General features: G+C 43.7%; 1 long non-coding RNA gene across 1 annotated transcript; it reads left to right on the plus strand.

Annotated features, from left to right (window-relative positions):
* The first annotated feature begins 4,458 nt into the window (after nt 1-4,458).
* On the plus strand, nt 4,459-5,501 carry LOC141089633 (uncharacterized). Its single transcript, XR_012232355.1, has 2 exons — nt 4,459-4,679; nt 4,842-5,501. It is a non-coding gene; the product is annotated as an uncharacterized lncRNA (long non-coding RNA).
* Nucleotides 5,502-12,460: the final 6,959 nt, after the last annotated feature.

Consider the following 12,460-nt stretch of genomic DNA (forward strand, 5'->3'; position numbering starts at 1 on the left):
TCAGGATATCTCCGCCTCTGGTCTCTGGTGTCAGATATTGTTGACACATTTCCTATCATGATATTACCTTTCTACAGAGATGACACATGGCATGGATAGCTTAATCTCTCTGTCAGATATCAAATTGGAGGGGTTCATCTGGCTTTACAGTTATGAGAGAATGCGTTATGTTCGTTCTTCGATACGAAAATATATTTTTCTTCCTACAAAAATATATCTCCCATAAATATTTTATCGATTCAAACCCCAATATTCATTACTGGCTCCAGAGTGTAACAGATAATTCCTTTGAACAGCGGAAGCCACTGTACTTCTTCTCTGAGTATATGAATCCTAGATTTGGTGGCTGGTTATCAGCAGATCACTTGCTATAATTACCTCTTCACACCAGGTGGTGTTAGTTCTTTCTTACTTCATCAATTATAGTTAATCACATATGTTCAATGTAAGAGTGTTATGTCCCCTCTCCAGAGATGTCTTTATGGATTTTACAATTTTTCTCCTCAACTACTACAAGATATATATCAAAGTTGCTTATTTTCATGTGTAATATTGATTTGTGAAAATCAATAGTACACATAAAAAAATTTGTTTAAATACATCAGGGGGTCTCTAAATGCGATATGGCGACACCATTGATTCCAGCCAATTTTGCGTTCAAAAACTCAAACAGTGCTCCCTCCCTTTTGAGCCCTGCCATGCACCTAAACAGTGGTTTTCCCCCACATACGGGTATTGGCGTACTCAGGAGAAATTGCACAACAAATTTTGTGGTCCATTTTCTCCTGATAACCTTATGAAACTAAAAAAATTGGTTCCAAAGTAAATTTTTTGTGAAAAAAGTAAAATGGTCATCTTTTTCCTTTCACATTACATTAGTTCTCGTGAAGCATCTCAAGGGTTAATAAACTTCTTGAATGTGGTTTTGTGCACCTTGAGGGTTGCAGTTAGAATGGTGTCACTTTTGGGTATTTTATGTCATATTGACCCCCCAAACTCACTTCAAATGTGAGGTGGTCACTAACAAAAAGGTTTTGTAAATTTTCTTGGAAAAATGAGAAATCATTGGTTAACTTTTAACCATTATAACATCCTAACAAAAAAATGATGCTTCCAAAATTGTACTGATGTAAACTTGACATGTGGGAAATGTTATATATTAGCTATTTTGTGTGTCACCACTCTCTGATTCAATGGTACAAAAATTAAAACTTTCAAAATTGCTAAATTTTCTAAATTTTGGCCAAATTTCCGCTGTTTTCAATAAATAAATGCAAGTAATATCAAATAAATTTTACCACTACCATGAAGTACAATATGTCATGAAAAAACAATCTCAGAAACAGTGGGATCCATTGAAGTGTTCCACAGCTATAACCTCATAAAGTGACAGTGGTCAGAATTGTAAAAATTGGCTTGGTCATTAAGTACCAAATTGGCTCTGTCACTAAGGGGCTAAGATGTGTTTGAATTTAATACAGTAGGCACATGATAATAAAATGATTTGTGGATAGCTGAAATAGTGTGAAATTGTGAATAATTACAATTACAAATAAAGAGAGGATTCACTAAATAAAGTGAAAATAAAAAATAACAAATCAGAGAAAAATAGACCAAACAGTGTAGAGAATAAAAGTGGTCAGGAAAGTAGAAATATAATTTAGAGATACATACTATAGAAAAGTTTTGCTTATTTATTAATCTAATCAAAGTAGATAATAGCCAGAAGTGTTGGACTTTTGCTAGCTGAATTGAATTCTACTGGAAATACAAATAAAATTATTATTATTCTGACTTTCTGTAATTTACTCTATGCAAATTCAGCAAAACAGTGCCGGTAAAGGTAAAAAAAGAAAAGAACTTAAACTCATCTCACGATTTTGGCCTCCTCCTCTCGTCGTCTGGCTCTAAGTACCTCTTCTAATTGTCGTTGGATGCTCAAACCTTTGACATCTTCTCACTAGACTTGGAGTTCTGGCCACAATTAGACCCAGGATGTCCTCTATTCATATACCTTAATGTTATAACCAACATACCGTGAGAATTCTGAGGTTTTAATCTGTCCTCAAAATATAGGTTTTGTCATCTATTATTTCAATGGGATTCATTGGGGGGAGATTTACTAAGGCTGGTTTCACATTAGCGCCAAAATCTGAAAAGTTTGATTTTGGCGCGCACGGCACCGTCAAACGTGCGCAGCGCAGGTCAAAGCGCAACTAGCGCACGGCCTGCGCACGATCGGCGCACCCTATGCTAAAGATAGGGTGCGCCGATCGCAGGCGCCGCTGTCCGCTAGTAGGCGGCGCTACAAGCAAGGGGCGGGCACGCCGGGCAGAGAGCCGGATCGGGGGCGGAGCTACCCCCGGCCGTGCGCGCGCTGAAAATGCGCTAATGTGAAACCAGCCTAAGTCAACCAGAATTCTTGCTCAGTTGCTCAACTTGCACACATGCCTTGCACTTCAAGTTGACAGTTTTCGGAATGGTGTTTGTACATGTGGAATAATTTTATTAGGTTACATTTACAGCAAAGAGTTTTTTTTGGGAGTGTTTGACACTGCATGTTGTCGCTGCACAAAAATGCAGCATTTTTCAGTTTCAGGAGAGTGGATCGGATTTTTAAAAATCTCATGCCTCCTGTGCTTTTTTTATTCTGTGTAAACTGACCAGCAATCCATTTTTGAAATCAACAACATGTCAATTTCTCTCGCAGTAAATATACATTGCATTTGCAGATTTTTCCCACAGGTTTGAATGAGATAAGGAAAATCTGCAGATAAAAAAGCAAGTGTATTTAGTGCTTTTTCGCAGTGGAAGCACGAATGAAATCCATGTAATCTGCACATCTTTATCAGTAAAGTTTTACCAAAACCAAATACCTGGAGGTTTCCAAAGCAAAGCAGTTTTCTATAAAAAGAAATACAAAAAAGACTAAAAAGCAGAAGCTGAAAAAGCGTGATGAAAATGCATGTTAAAAAAGGCACACAAAAAAAGTTTTTATTGTGTTTTTTTCTGTTGTAGTCTTCTCTCCATTTGGTATGCTATATTGCTAATTAAACTCTTTTGTTTTGGATACTTCCTGTCGCTTGTCTTTCATAAAACGTTAATGATAATGTCATGTGTGGATTATGTGCTTTTTTTACCTCTGAATTTTCCTCATAATATTCAAGATTTTTTGGGAAAACTGCAAATAACATACATACAGTATTTACTGCAAGAGAAATTTACATAATGCGGATTTCAAAAAAATCGCCACAGGATAAGTTCTCACAATGAGTTTTAGATGCTGCATGTTTAAACTGCGTAAAAAATCCCCAAAACATAGCTTATTACAATTCATGCAAAGTAAGTGCGATAAATAGAAATTTTTTTACGCAGCTTAATCTGATCTGCAATGCATTTTTTAAATCCACACAATGCATTTTGGGCCACACTGGTTTGGCTGCTGATTATGTTTTTTCAGGTTTTCAACCCTTTAATTTTAATATAGAACATGTGAACAGGCATGTAGCATTCAAAAGTGAATGCCACCATGGAACGCACATTCCGGATTGAGTCCTACGCTAGCCAATGACAGCGTCAGGACGATTGTGGATGAAGTAATTGCCCTCCTGTCCCATTTCTACCTCTATGATTCATATAATAGTCAAAGTGCCTCTTACATGTGATATACTGTATACAGTAGTATAAGTATGTCCTATTTTGTGTATATACAGCAGTCTCAGTAGCTCCTATGTGTCGTATACTACAGTAACAGTGTGTCTTATGTGATATGTGATTCACTCTCAGGGTATAATATAAAATACAGTATATACACCACTCTCAACGTATTTTATGTGATGTATGCACAGCACAGTCTCAGTAAATCCTATGTGATGTATATGCATCACATGTTTTGGGGTATTCTATGAGTTGTATCAAGCAAGCTCAGTGTAACCTATGTGATGTTGTGATTCATACAGCAGTCTCGGTGTACCCTATGTAATGTGTTCAACAGTCAGAGTGTCTCTTATGTGGTATTTATATACAGCAGTCTCAGTGTTTCATTTGTGATGAATTTTCAGCAGTCTCAGGATCTCCTATGTTATGGAGATACATCAGCCACGGTATATGCTACGTGATGTAAACAGCAGTCACAGTGTATCCTATGTGATATATATATAGATATTTCACATGCACCAAGGAAAAAAATGCTGGAATTACCACCATACCCAATAGCAAGGAAAAATAGGTTCAAACTAAATATATCCATATAATAGCCATGTCTTGTGGTGCTCAATTTGATACTTGTAAATGTTCAATAAGAAATATATGCTGCTGTCAGCAAAATATGTCCCTAATTAGCATACAATCACTGGCATAAGGTTGTAAAGTGCAGCAGTGCATACATGTAGTCAGTGTACAAAGCTAGAAAAAAACAAAAGTACCCATACAAATGGACAAAGTAGGCACATTTATTAACCCTCCGTCAGGCGCAATAGATCTGACAGGCACACAGTAATTAGTTTCACTTCTCTCTCCTTGCCCACTTATCAGAAAACCCCACCCCTCCTAGTTATCTCCTGACTCTACAGGCTCTGTGAAACCTGATATCACAGTGACTCAGCAGACCTTCTAGTGAGCAGATATCAACACTTTGGCTTCTCAGGCACATTGCGCCTGATTTCAACACAAATTGAAAGGTTAGTATTTTCTTTTTTTATTCATCACGATTGTGTATTTAGCTTGTTTTATGAAGGATTAATGCTAAGTTAGTGTACATAAGTACTGTTTTCTTAGACAAAAGGAGGGTGGCTTCTAAGGCACATTGCGCCCTAACACATACTCTTTCTCTCTTGCTTCAGATTTTCTGCTGCAATGGCCAGAAAACAGTATGATTCATCTAAACCCCTTCATTTAGAAGAAATTAAGATTTTTTTGTTAGAAGATGATGAGGAAGAACCAGCAGTAACTGAGGATCTAGAGGAATCTAGTGACATTTCATCTGAAGATGAGGTAGCAGAATGTAACACTGATTCTGGAACAGAGCAGGATGGTGATGACACTGATACAGAGGAAACAGACACAGATCTAGCTTATTATTTGGGCAAAGATAAAAATACAAAGGACGTCCCAAGGACGTTCCAGAACAAACACCGACTCTACCACCTTCTAAAAGACGCAGTTGTACTACCTGCTCATTTGTATCTGGTTTCAGAAGGCTTTCTAAATATGACTGCAAAATATGTAAAGAATCAATCTGCCTTTCCCATGCAACTTTCGTCTGCCAGCCTTGCTTTTCTAAGTGTACCTGTGCTGCTTCTGCTGCAATTGAAACCACTGAAGATGAGTAGAAAATAATTAAGTAACATCTAAGTGCAATATCCTTTAAGTTTTTTTCCATAATTTTATATTTAAGCAATAGTTAAGTAAAGATAACTGGAGCCTATTTGGCGGTACTACCGAAAAGTGGTACTTTTAGTTTTAATAAGTTTATGGTTAATAAATGTTTTTTTTGCATCTGATTTGGTGTAATCTCTTTTAATACATTCCTATGAAGGTCACTGACTACTTCTATAGTCCTGAAATTGAAATATGTAGCTACTATAGGTGGTTTTCTGACCTGTGCTTGTCAGGCACATTGCGCATGAACTGAGGAGAATCTATATTGCGCCTGACGGAGGGTTAATATGCCAACAGTACAAACAATGGTAATAGGGATAGTAACCAAACATAGTGCCTGTATTTATCGGCCCTATAGCAAATAATTAATTTAAATAAATTCTAAAATATCTTTACTAGAGTTGAGCGAAACGGGTCGGTCAATTTCAAAAGTCGCCGACTTTTGGCAAAGTCGGGTTTCATGAAACGAAACCCGACCCTAGGATGAGGTCGGCCACGAGGTCGGCGACTTACGCGCCAAAGTCGCGTTTCAAAAGTTTGTTTTGCGCTCTTTTTCAGCCAATCAGGATCCACGGACACTGTGGGCAACGTGATGACATAGGCACGGGTCACCACCATCTTTCAGAAGGGCATGCAAGTGATTGGCTTGCTTTGGTGGGCGTCACAGGGGGTATAAAAGGGCGTGCACGCCAACCGCCATCTTACTTCTGCCGATCTTATCATAGGGAGAGGTTGCTGCTGATTCTGTAGGGAGAGTGTTAGGCAGGGAAGAAGAAAAAAAAACTGCTTCTGCTGCTAGCGATTGTGCCTGTACAACACACCAGTCACTGTGTGTGCAGTGCAAGGGGAGGCTATATTGTGGTGTATCAGTGGTGTTGGTTGTTGGGCTGCCTTCTAAGGCTTCCTGACAGCTGCATTGCTGTTTACCCACTGCTCTGCAAACTGCTTTTTTAAAAGCAATCCCAATTTTTTCTTTTTGTCCTGCTGAGGTACTGAGCGTGCATTTTTTCACACCATACAGCGGTGTATGCTCCTCACACAGTACCGTGTAACGGCTGTTATCACAGCCACAGTGAAGCTATCTGTGTCACTCTGTGAGAATAAGTCGAGGACATGTTCCGTTCTTACAGACCTGCACTCTAGGGAGATTCCTATTCTGCCCAATTCTACATACACCTTGTAGTTTGTGAAACACTAGCCAATTTCTGCCTGTGACATAGCGCTCAGATATTCAGTGGGCCTCACACAATCCAAAAGTGTCCAGTGTCCACAAGTGTCTGCAGAAATTCAAAATCTCACTTATCCTCTAGTCACTTTGGTCACAACTGTGCCATCGAGCCTGGGACATAGCGCTCAGATATTCAGTGGGCCTCACACAATCCAAAAGTGTCCAGTGTCCACAAGTGTCTGCAGATATTCAAAATCTCACTTATCCTCTAGTCACTTTGGTCACAGCTGTGCCATCGAGCCTGTGACATAGCGCTCAGATATTCAGTGGGCCTCACACAATCCAAAAGTATCCAGTGTCTGCAGAAATTCAAAATCTCACTTATCCTCTAGTCACTTTGGTCACAGCTGTGCCATCGAGCCTGTGACATAGCGCTCAGATATTCAGTGGGCCTCACACAATCCAAAAGTGTCCACAAGTGTCTGCAGAAATTCAAAATCTCACTTATCCTCTAGTCACTTTGGTCACAGCTGTGCCATCGAGCCTGTGACATAGCGCTCAGATATTCAGTGGGCCTCACACAATCCAAAAGTGTCCAGTGTCTGCAGAAATTCAAAATCTCACTTATCCTCTAGTCACTTTGGTCACAGCTGTGCCATCGAGCCTGTGACATAGCGCTCAGATATTCAGTGGGCCTCACACAATCCAAAAGTGTCCAGTGTCCACAAGTGTCTGCAGAAATTCAAAATCTCACTTATCCTCTAGTCACTTTGGTCACAGCTGTGCCATCGAGCCTGTGACATAGCGCTCAGATATTCAGTGGGCCTCACACAATCCAAAAGTGTCCAGTGTCCACTAGTGTGAGCAGAAATTCAAAATCTCACTTATCCTCTAGTCACTTTGGTCACAGCTGTGCCATCGAGCCTGTGACATAGCGCTCAGATATTCAGTGGGCCTCACACAATCCAAAAGTGTCCAGTGTCTGCAGAAATTCAAAATCTCACTTATCCTCTAGTCACTTTGGTCACAGCTGTGCCATCGAGCCTGTGACATAGCGCTCAGATATTCAGTGGGCCTCACACAATCCAAAAGTGTCCAGTGTCCACTAGTGTGAGCAGAAATTCAAAATCTCCCCTGTCCTATAGACACCTTGTACCTTGTTTTACATTACTATATAGTTTGTTGGATTTTGTCTACATTTCTACCAAAAATGAGGAAGGCTGGTGGAAGAGGCCGTGGAATTGGGCGGGGGTTGGCAGCTGGTAATGATGGTGTTGGTGGTGGATCTGATGGTAGTGGCAAGAGCAAAATAGGACCGAATGCAGGAGGTGTTGAGCCTGCGTCATCGTCTGGCTCCATAAGGCTTCGAAGGCTTAGTTTTCTAGGAGTTGGAAAACCGCTTTTAAAGCCAGAGCATCAGGAAAAAGTTTTGTCTTACATTGCTGACTCAGCCTCCAGCTCTATCGCCTCCTCTTCTTCAGTTGTAAAAAGTAAAAGCACTGAGTCGTCATTGGAGGCTCGTGTTCATGAACCACACCTTTCCTTGTGTCCTTCACCCCAACCAAGATTGAAGGATGATGCAGGCCATACTACTGATTACTCCATGGAGCTGTTTTCACATACCATGCCTGGATTATCAAGTGAAATGGTGAATTACCCAGGCCAAGATGAATCTGACATGGAGTGCACTGATGCACAGCCGCTGATGGATGATTCTGCTAGTACATTCACTCAGAGCACTACATTGTCGTCGCAGTGTACAGAGCCAGATTCTGACCCTGATGAGACTCAGGTGCCCCTTCCCGCACACTATACCACCATACACGGTGACACAGAGGAAGGTGCACATGACATTGAAAAGGAGGTGATGGATGACCCAGTTGTTGACCCAGATTGGCATCCATTGGGGGAAGAGGGTGCTGCTTCCAATAGCTCAGATGAGGAGCATCCACAGCAGACATCGACATCGCAACAGCTGTTATCTGGCAGGCCCGGAGCATTCCAAGGGCAGGTTCCAAAAATCAAAAGAGTTGCTGGACAGCTTGTCCAGAGGGTCAAAACATCACAGCGTGCTAGGCCGCAAAATGTCTGCCAAAGTAGGAAGAGTGCAGTGTGGCACTTTTTTGAACAAAATCCTCATGATCAGGCCAAGGTTATCTGTAAGAAGTGCGCAAAGACCTTTAGCCGAGGGAAAAATCTGAAAAATTTGAATACCAGTTGCATGCTTAGACATTTAACCACCATGCACTTGCAAGCGTGGACACAACACCAAACCTCAAGTGCCACATGTGCAACTGATCACAACGAAGGTAGTCAGCAACGCTACATTGTTTCCCCCACTGTAAGCCCACCGGTTAGCACAGCAGCAAATGTTGAGGTGTCGTTGCAAGGCCACAGCAGTCAGGGAATCCCACTGTTATATCAACGAAAGACTGATTCTAGGCCATCAGAAAGAACACCAACTCCATCACCATCATCAACCCTCTCTCAGTCCGCCCTGTCCACCGCTACTTCCACCATATGCAGCTCTCAAGTCCAGCTCACCCTCCCAGACACTATGAGTAGGTCAAGAAAGTACTCAGTCTCTCATCCGCATACACTGGGTTTGAACGCCCACATTGCCAAACTAATCTCGTTTGAGATGATGCCCTTTCGGTTGGTGGAAAGCGCAGCTTTCCGGGAACTCATGGCCTATGCAGTACCACGCTATGACCTACCCAGTCGCCACTTCTTCTCTTGCAAAGCCATCCCAGCCCTCCACCATCATGTGAAAGACCGCATTGTCCATGCACTCAAGCAGTCAGTGAGCGGAAAGGTGCACCTCACAACTGATGCATGGTCCAGTCGGCATGGCCAGGGCCGTTACGTGTCCATCACTGCGCACTGGGTTAATGTGGTGGATGCAGGGTCCACAGGGGACAGCGGTGGTGGGACAGTGCTGCCTAGCCCACGGTATAGGAAACAGTTGGCTGTAGGCGTTCGACCCTCCTCCTCCTCCTCCTCCTCCAGAAGCGAAAGCTCGTCCACAGAGCGCAGTCGTACGAGCACTCCATCTGCAGCTGCCACTGTTGCATATGAGGTGTCCCCCTATCGAGCAGCTAGTGGAAAGCTTCAGCAGGCTGTGTTGCAGATGATGTGTTTGGGCGACAGACACACCGCCGAGGTGCTGGCCGAGTACTTGAAGTGACAAACTGAGTCATGGCTGGGCAGTGTACATCTTGAGGCAGGCAAGGTAGTTAGTGATAACGGCCGTAATTTTGTGGCAGCCAGCCCTTTCAAAACTCAGCCACATACCTTGCTTGGCTCACACCTTGAACCTGGTGGTGCAGTGCTTCCTCAAAAATTATCCGGAGTTAACAGCCCTGCTCCAGAAGGTGCGAAGACTGTGCGCGCACATCCGCCTGTCGCCTGTACACTCCGTTCGTATGCAGAAGCTGCAGCGATTGCTCCACCTTCCCAACCACCGCCTCATTATCGACATTGCAACAAGGTGGAACTCCACCCTGCACATGGTGGAGCGGCTGTGCGAGCAGAGGCAGGCCATAATGCATTTGTGGGAGGACAAACGGCCAGGCACTTTGAGAGCAGACATGGAGTTGACAGGTGTGCAGTGGTCGAAGCTGAAAGACCTCTGTAAAGTCCTTCAGTGTTTTGAGGAATGCACACGGCTGGTAAGCGCAGACGACGCCATCCTAAGCATGAGCATCCCACTTATGCGTCTGCTCATGCAAACTTTGACGCACCTTAAGGAGCAGGCTTCTGCAGCCAATGTTGATGAGGAGGAAGAGGAGGAGGGAATCCTTGATGACATTCAGCCATTGTCTGCTCAGGGACCTCTCCTGGATGAGGTGGAGGAAGAAGAGGAGGAGGAGGATGATGGGGATGATTACTTAGGGGAGGAGGATGCATCTCGTGGGGCAAGTGAAAATGTTGGCGTGGCAAGGTCTGGTACAGGGTTTGTGCGTGACTGGAGGGATGTGGATTTGCCAGAAAGTGCTCCTCCACCCAGCACTCGCAGTGCATCATTGACACTGGGAACATTGGCCCACATGTCAGATTATGCCTTGCAGATCCTAAAAAGGGACCCCCGCATTGCCAAAATGATGAACGAAGACGACTACTGGTTGGCCAGCATCCTGGATCCACGCTATAAAGGCAAATTACAAAACATCATGCCACAGGAGAACCTTGACCTAATATTGGCTAATAAACAAGCAACTCTGGTAAATCGGTTGCTTGAGGCATTCCCAGCACACAGCAGCGGTGATGGTTCTCACACGAGCCATACGGGCCGGGGGCAGCTTGCCAGAGATGTTCATGGTGCACACAGCAGAAGTGGCGTTGGAGACAGGGGTTTCATGACCATGTTGTGGACTGATTTTTCAAGTACCGCTCACACAACTGGTAATACTGCATCGATGGAAAGTGACAGGAGACAACAGTTGTCAGCTATGGTTACAAACTACTTTTCCTCCCATATCGATGTTCTCCCACACAGGTCATTCCCCTTTGACTATTGGGCCGCTAAACTGGACACCTGGCCTGAATTGGCACAATATGCCTTACAGGAGCTCGCTTGCCCAGCTGCAAGTGTGCTATCGGAAAGAGTCTTCAGTGCAGCTGGATCAATCCTGACAGAAAAAAGGACCCGTCTGTCAACCCAAAATGTGGATGATCTAACCTTCATTAAAATGAACCATGCATGGGTTTCCAAGGATTTTGTCCCACCTTCCCCTGATGACACATAGGGTGACAGAAAAATGGCTTGCTTTGGTCCACCTCTTCCTGGGACTTGAACTATTTCGCCTTTTGCATCAGCTGAATGTCCAACATCAACATATGCCACTTTCAAAAACTCCCTAACTGTGCTGCCTCCCCCCCATGGCCGGGGTCACCACCTAGCGCACGACAGCGTGCGAGTGCCGTTGCCCTGGACAGGTGGGTAGGCCGACTCTTGGGCGCGGGCACTGGCACAGGGTCCCTCATAGTGCAATCAAGTGTCTCTGACGGTGGTGGTGCACACCCGCCGTCAGACACACCGCCGTATTATGAGGGGCCCAGTGCCAGTACCGACGCCCACGAGTGGACCCCCCTTGCTTGGGCAGGGCCCCAGCATTTGCAATCTTTACCTCTCCTTGCTCCTCCGCTGTGTAGTCTGGGTCGTCAAATCCATACTGTGCATGACACCGTTTGAGCCTGCCTCCTGATGTCTAGACATATATTTTTAATGTGTACGCTATCCATACATGTTATCTGGGGATACAGTACCCTTTCTCACCTTTGTGCAATCACGTGCAATCCATACTGGGCCTAACACCGTCTGAGCCTGCCTCCTGATGTATAGACATATATTTTGAATGTGTACGCTATCCATACATGTTATCTGGGGATACGATACCCTTTCTAACCTTTGTGCACTCACGTGCAATCCATACTGGGCCTAACACCGTCTGAGCCTGCCTCCTGATGTATAGACATATATTTTGAATGTGTACGCTATCCATACATGTTATCTGGGGATACGGTACCCTTTCTAACCTTTGTGCAATCACGTGCAATCCATACTGGGCCTAACACCGTCTGAGCCTGCCTCCTGATGTATAGACATATATTTTGAATGTGTACGCTATCCATACATGTTATCTGGGGATACGGTACCCTTTCTAACCTTTGTGCAATCACGTGCAATCCATACTGGGCCTAACACCGTCGGAGCCTGCCTCCTGATGTATAGACAAATATTTTGAATGTGTACGCTATCCATACATGTTATCTGGGGATACGGTACCCTTTCTAACCTTTGTGCAATCACGTGCAATCCATACTGGGCCTAACACCGTCTGAGCCTGCCTCCTGATGTATAGACATATATTTTGAATGTGTACGCTATCCATACATGTTATCTGGGGATAC

This window comes from Dendrobates tinctorius, unplaced genomic scaffold (genome assembly GCF_039654945.1).
Source record: "Dendrobates tinctorius isolate UK_male_01 unplaced genomic scaffold, ASM3965494v1 ptg000046l, whole genome shotgun sequence".
NCBI lineage: Eukaryota > Metazoa > Chordata > Amphibia > Anura > Dendrobatidae > Dendrobates > Dendrobates tinctorius.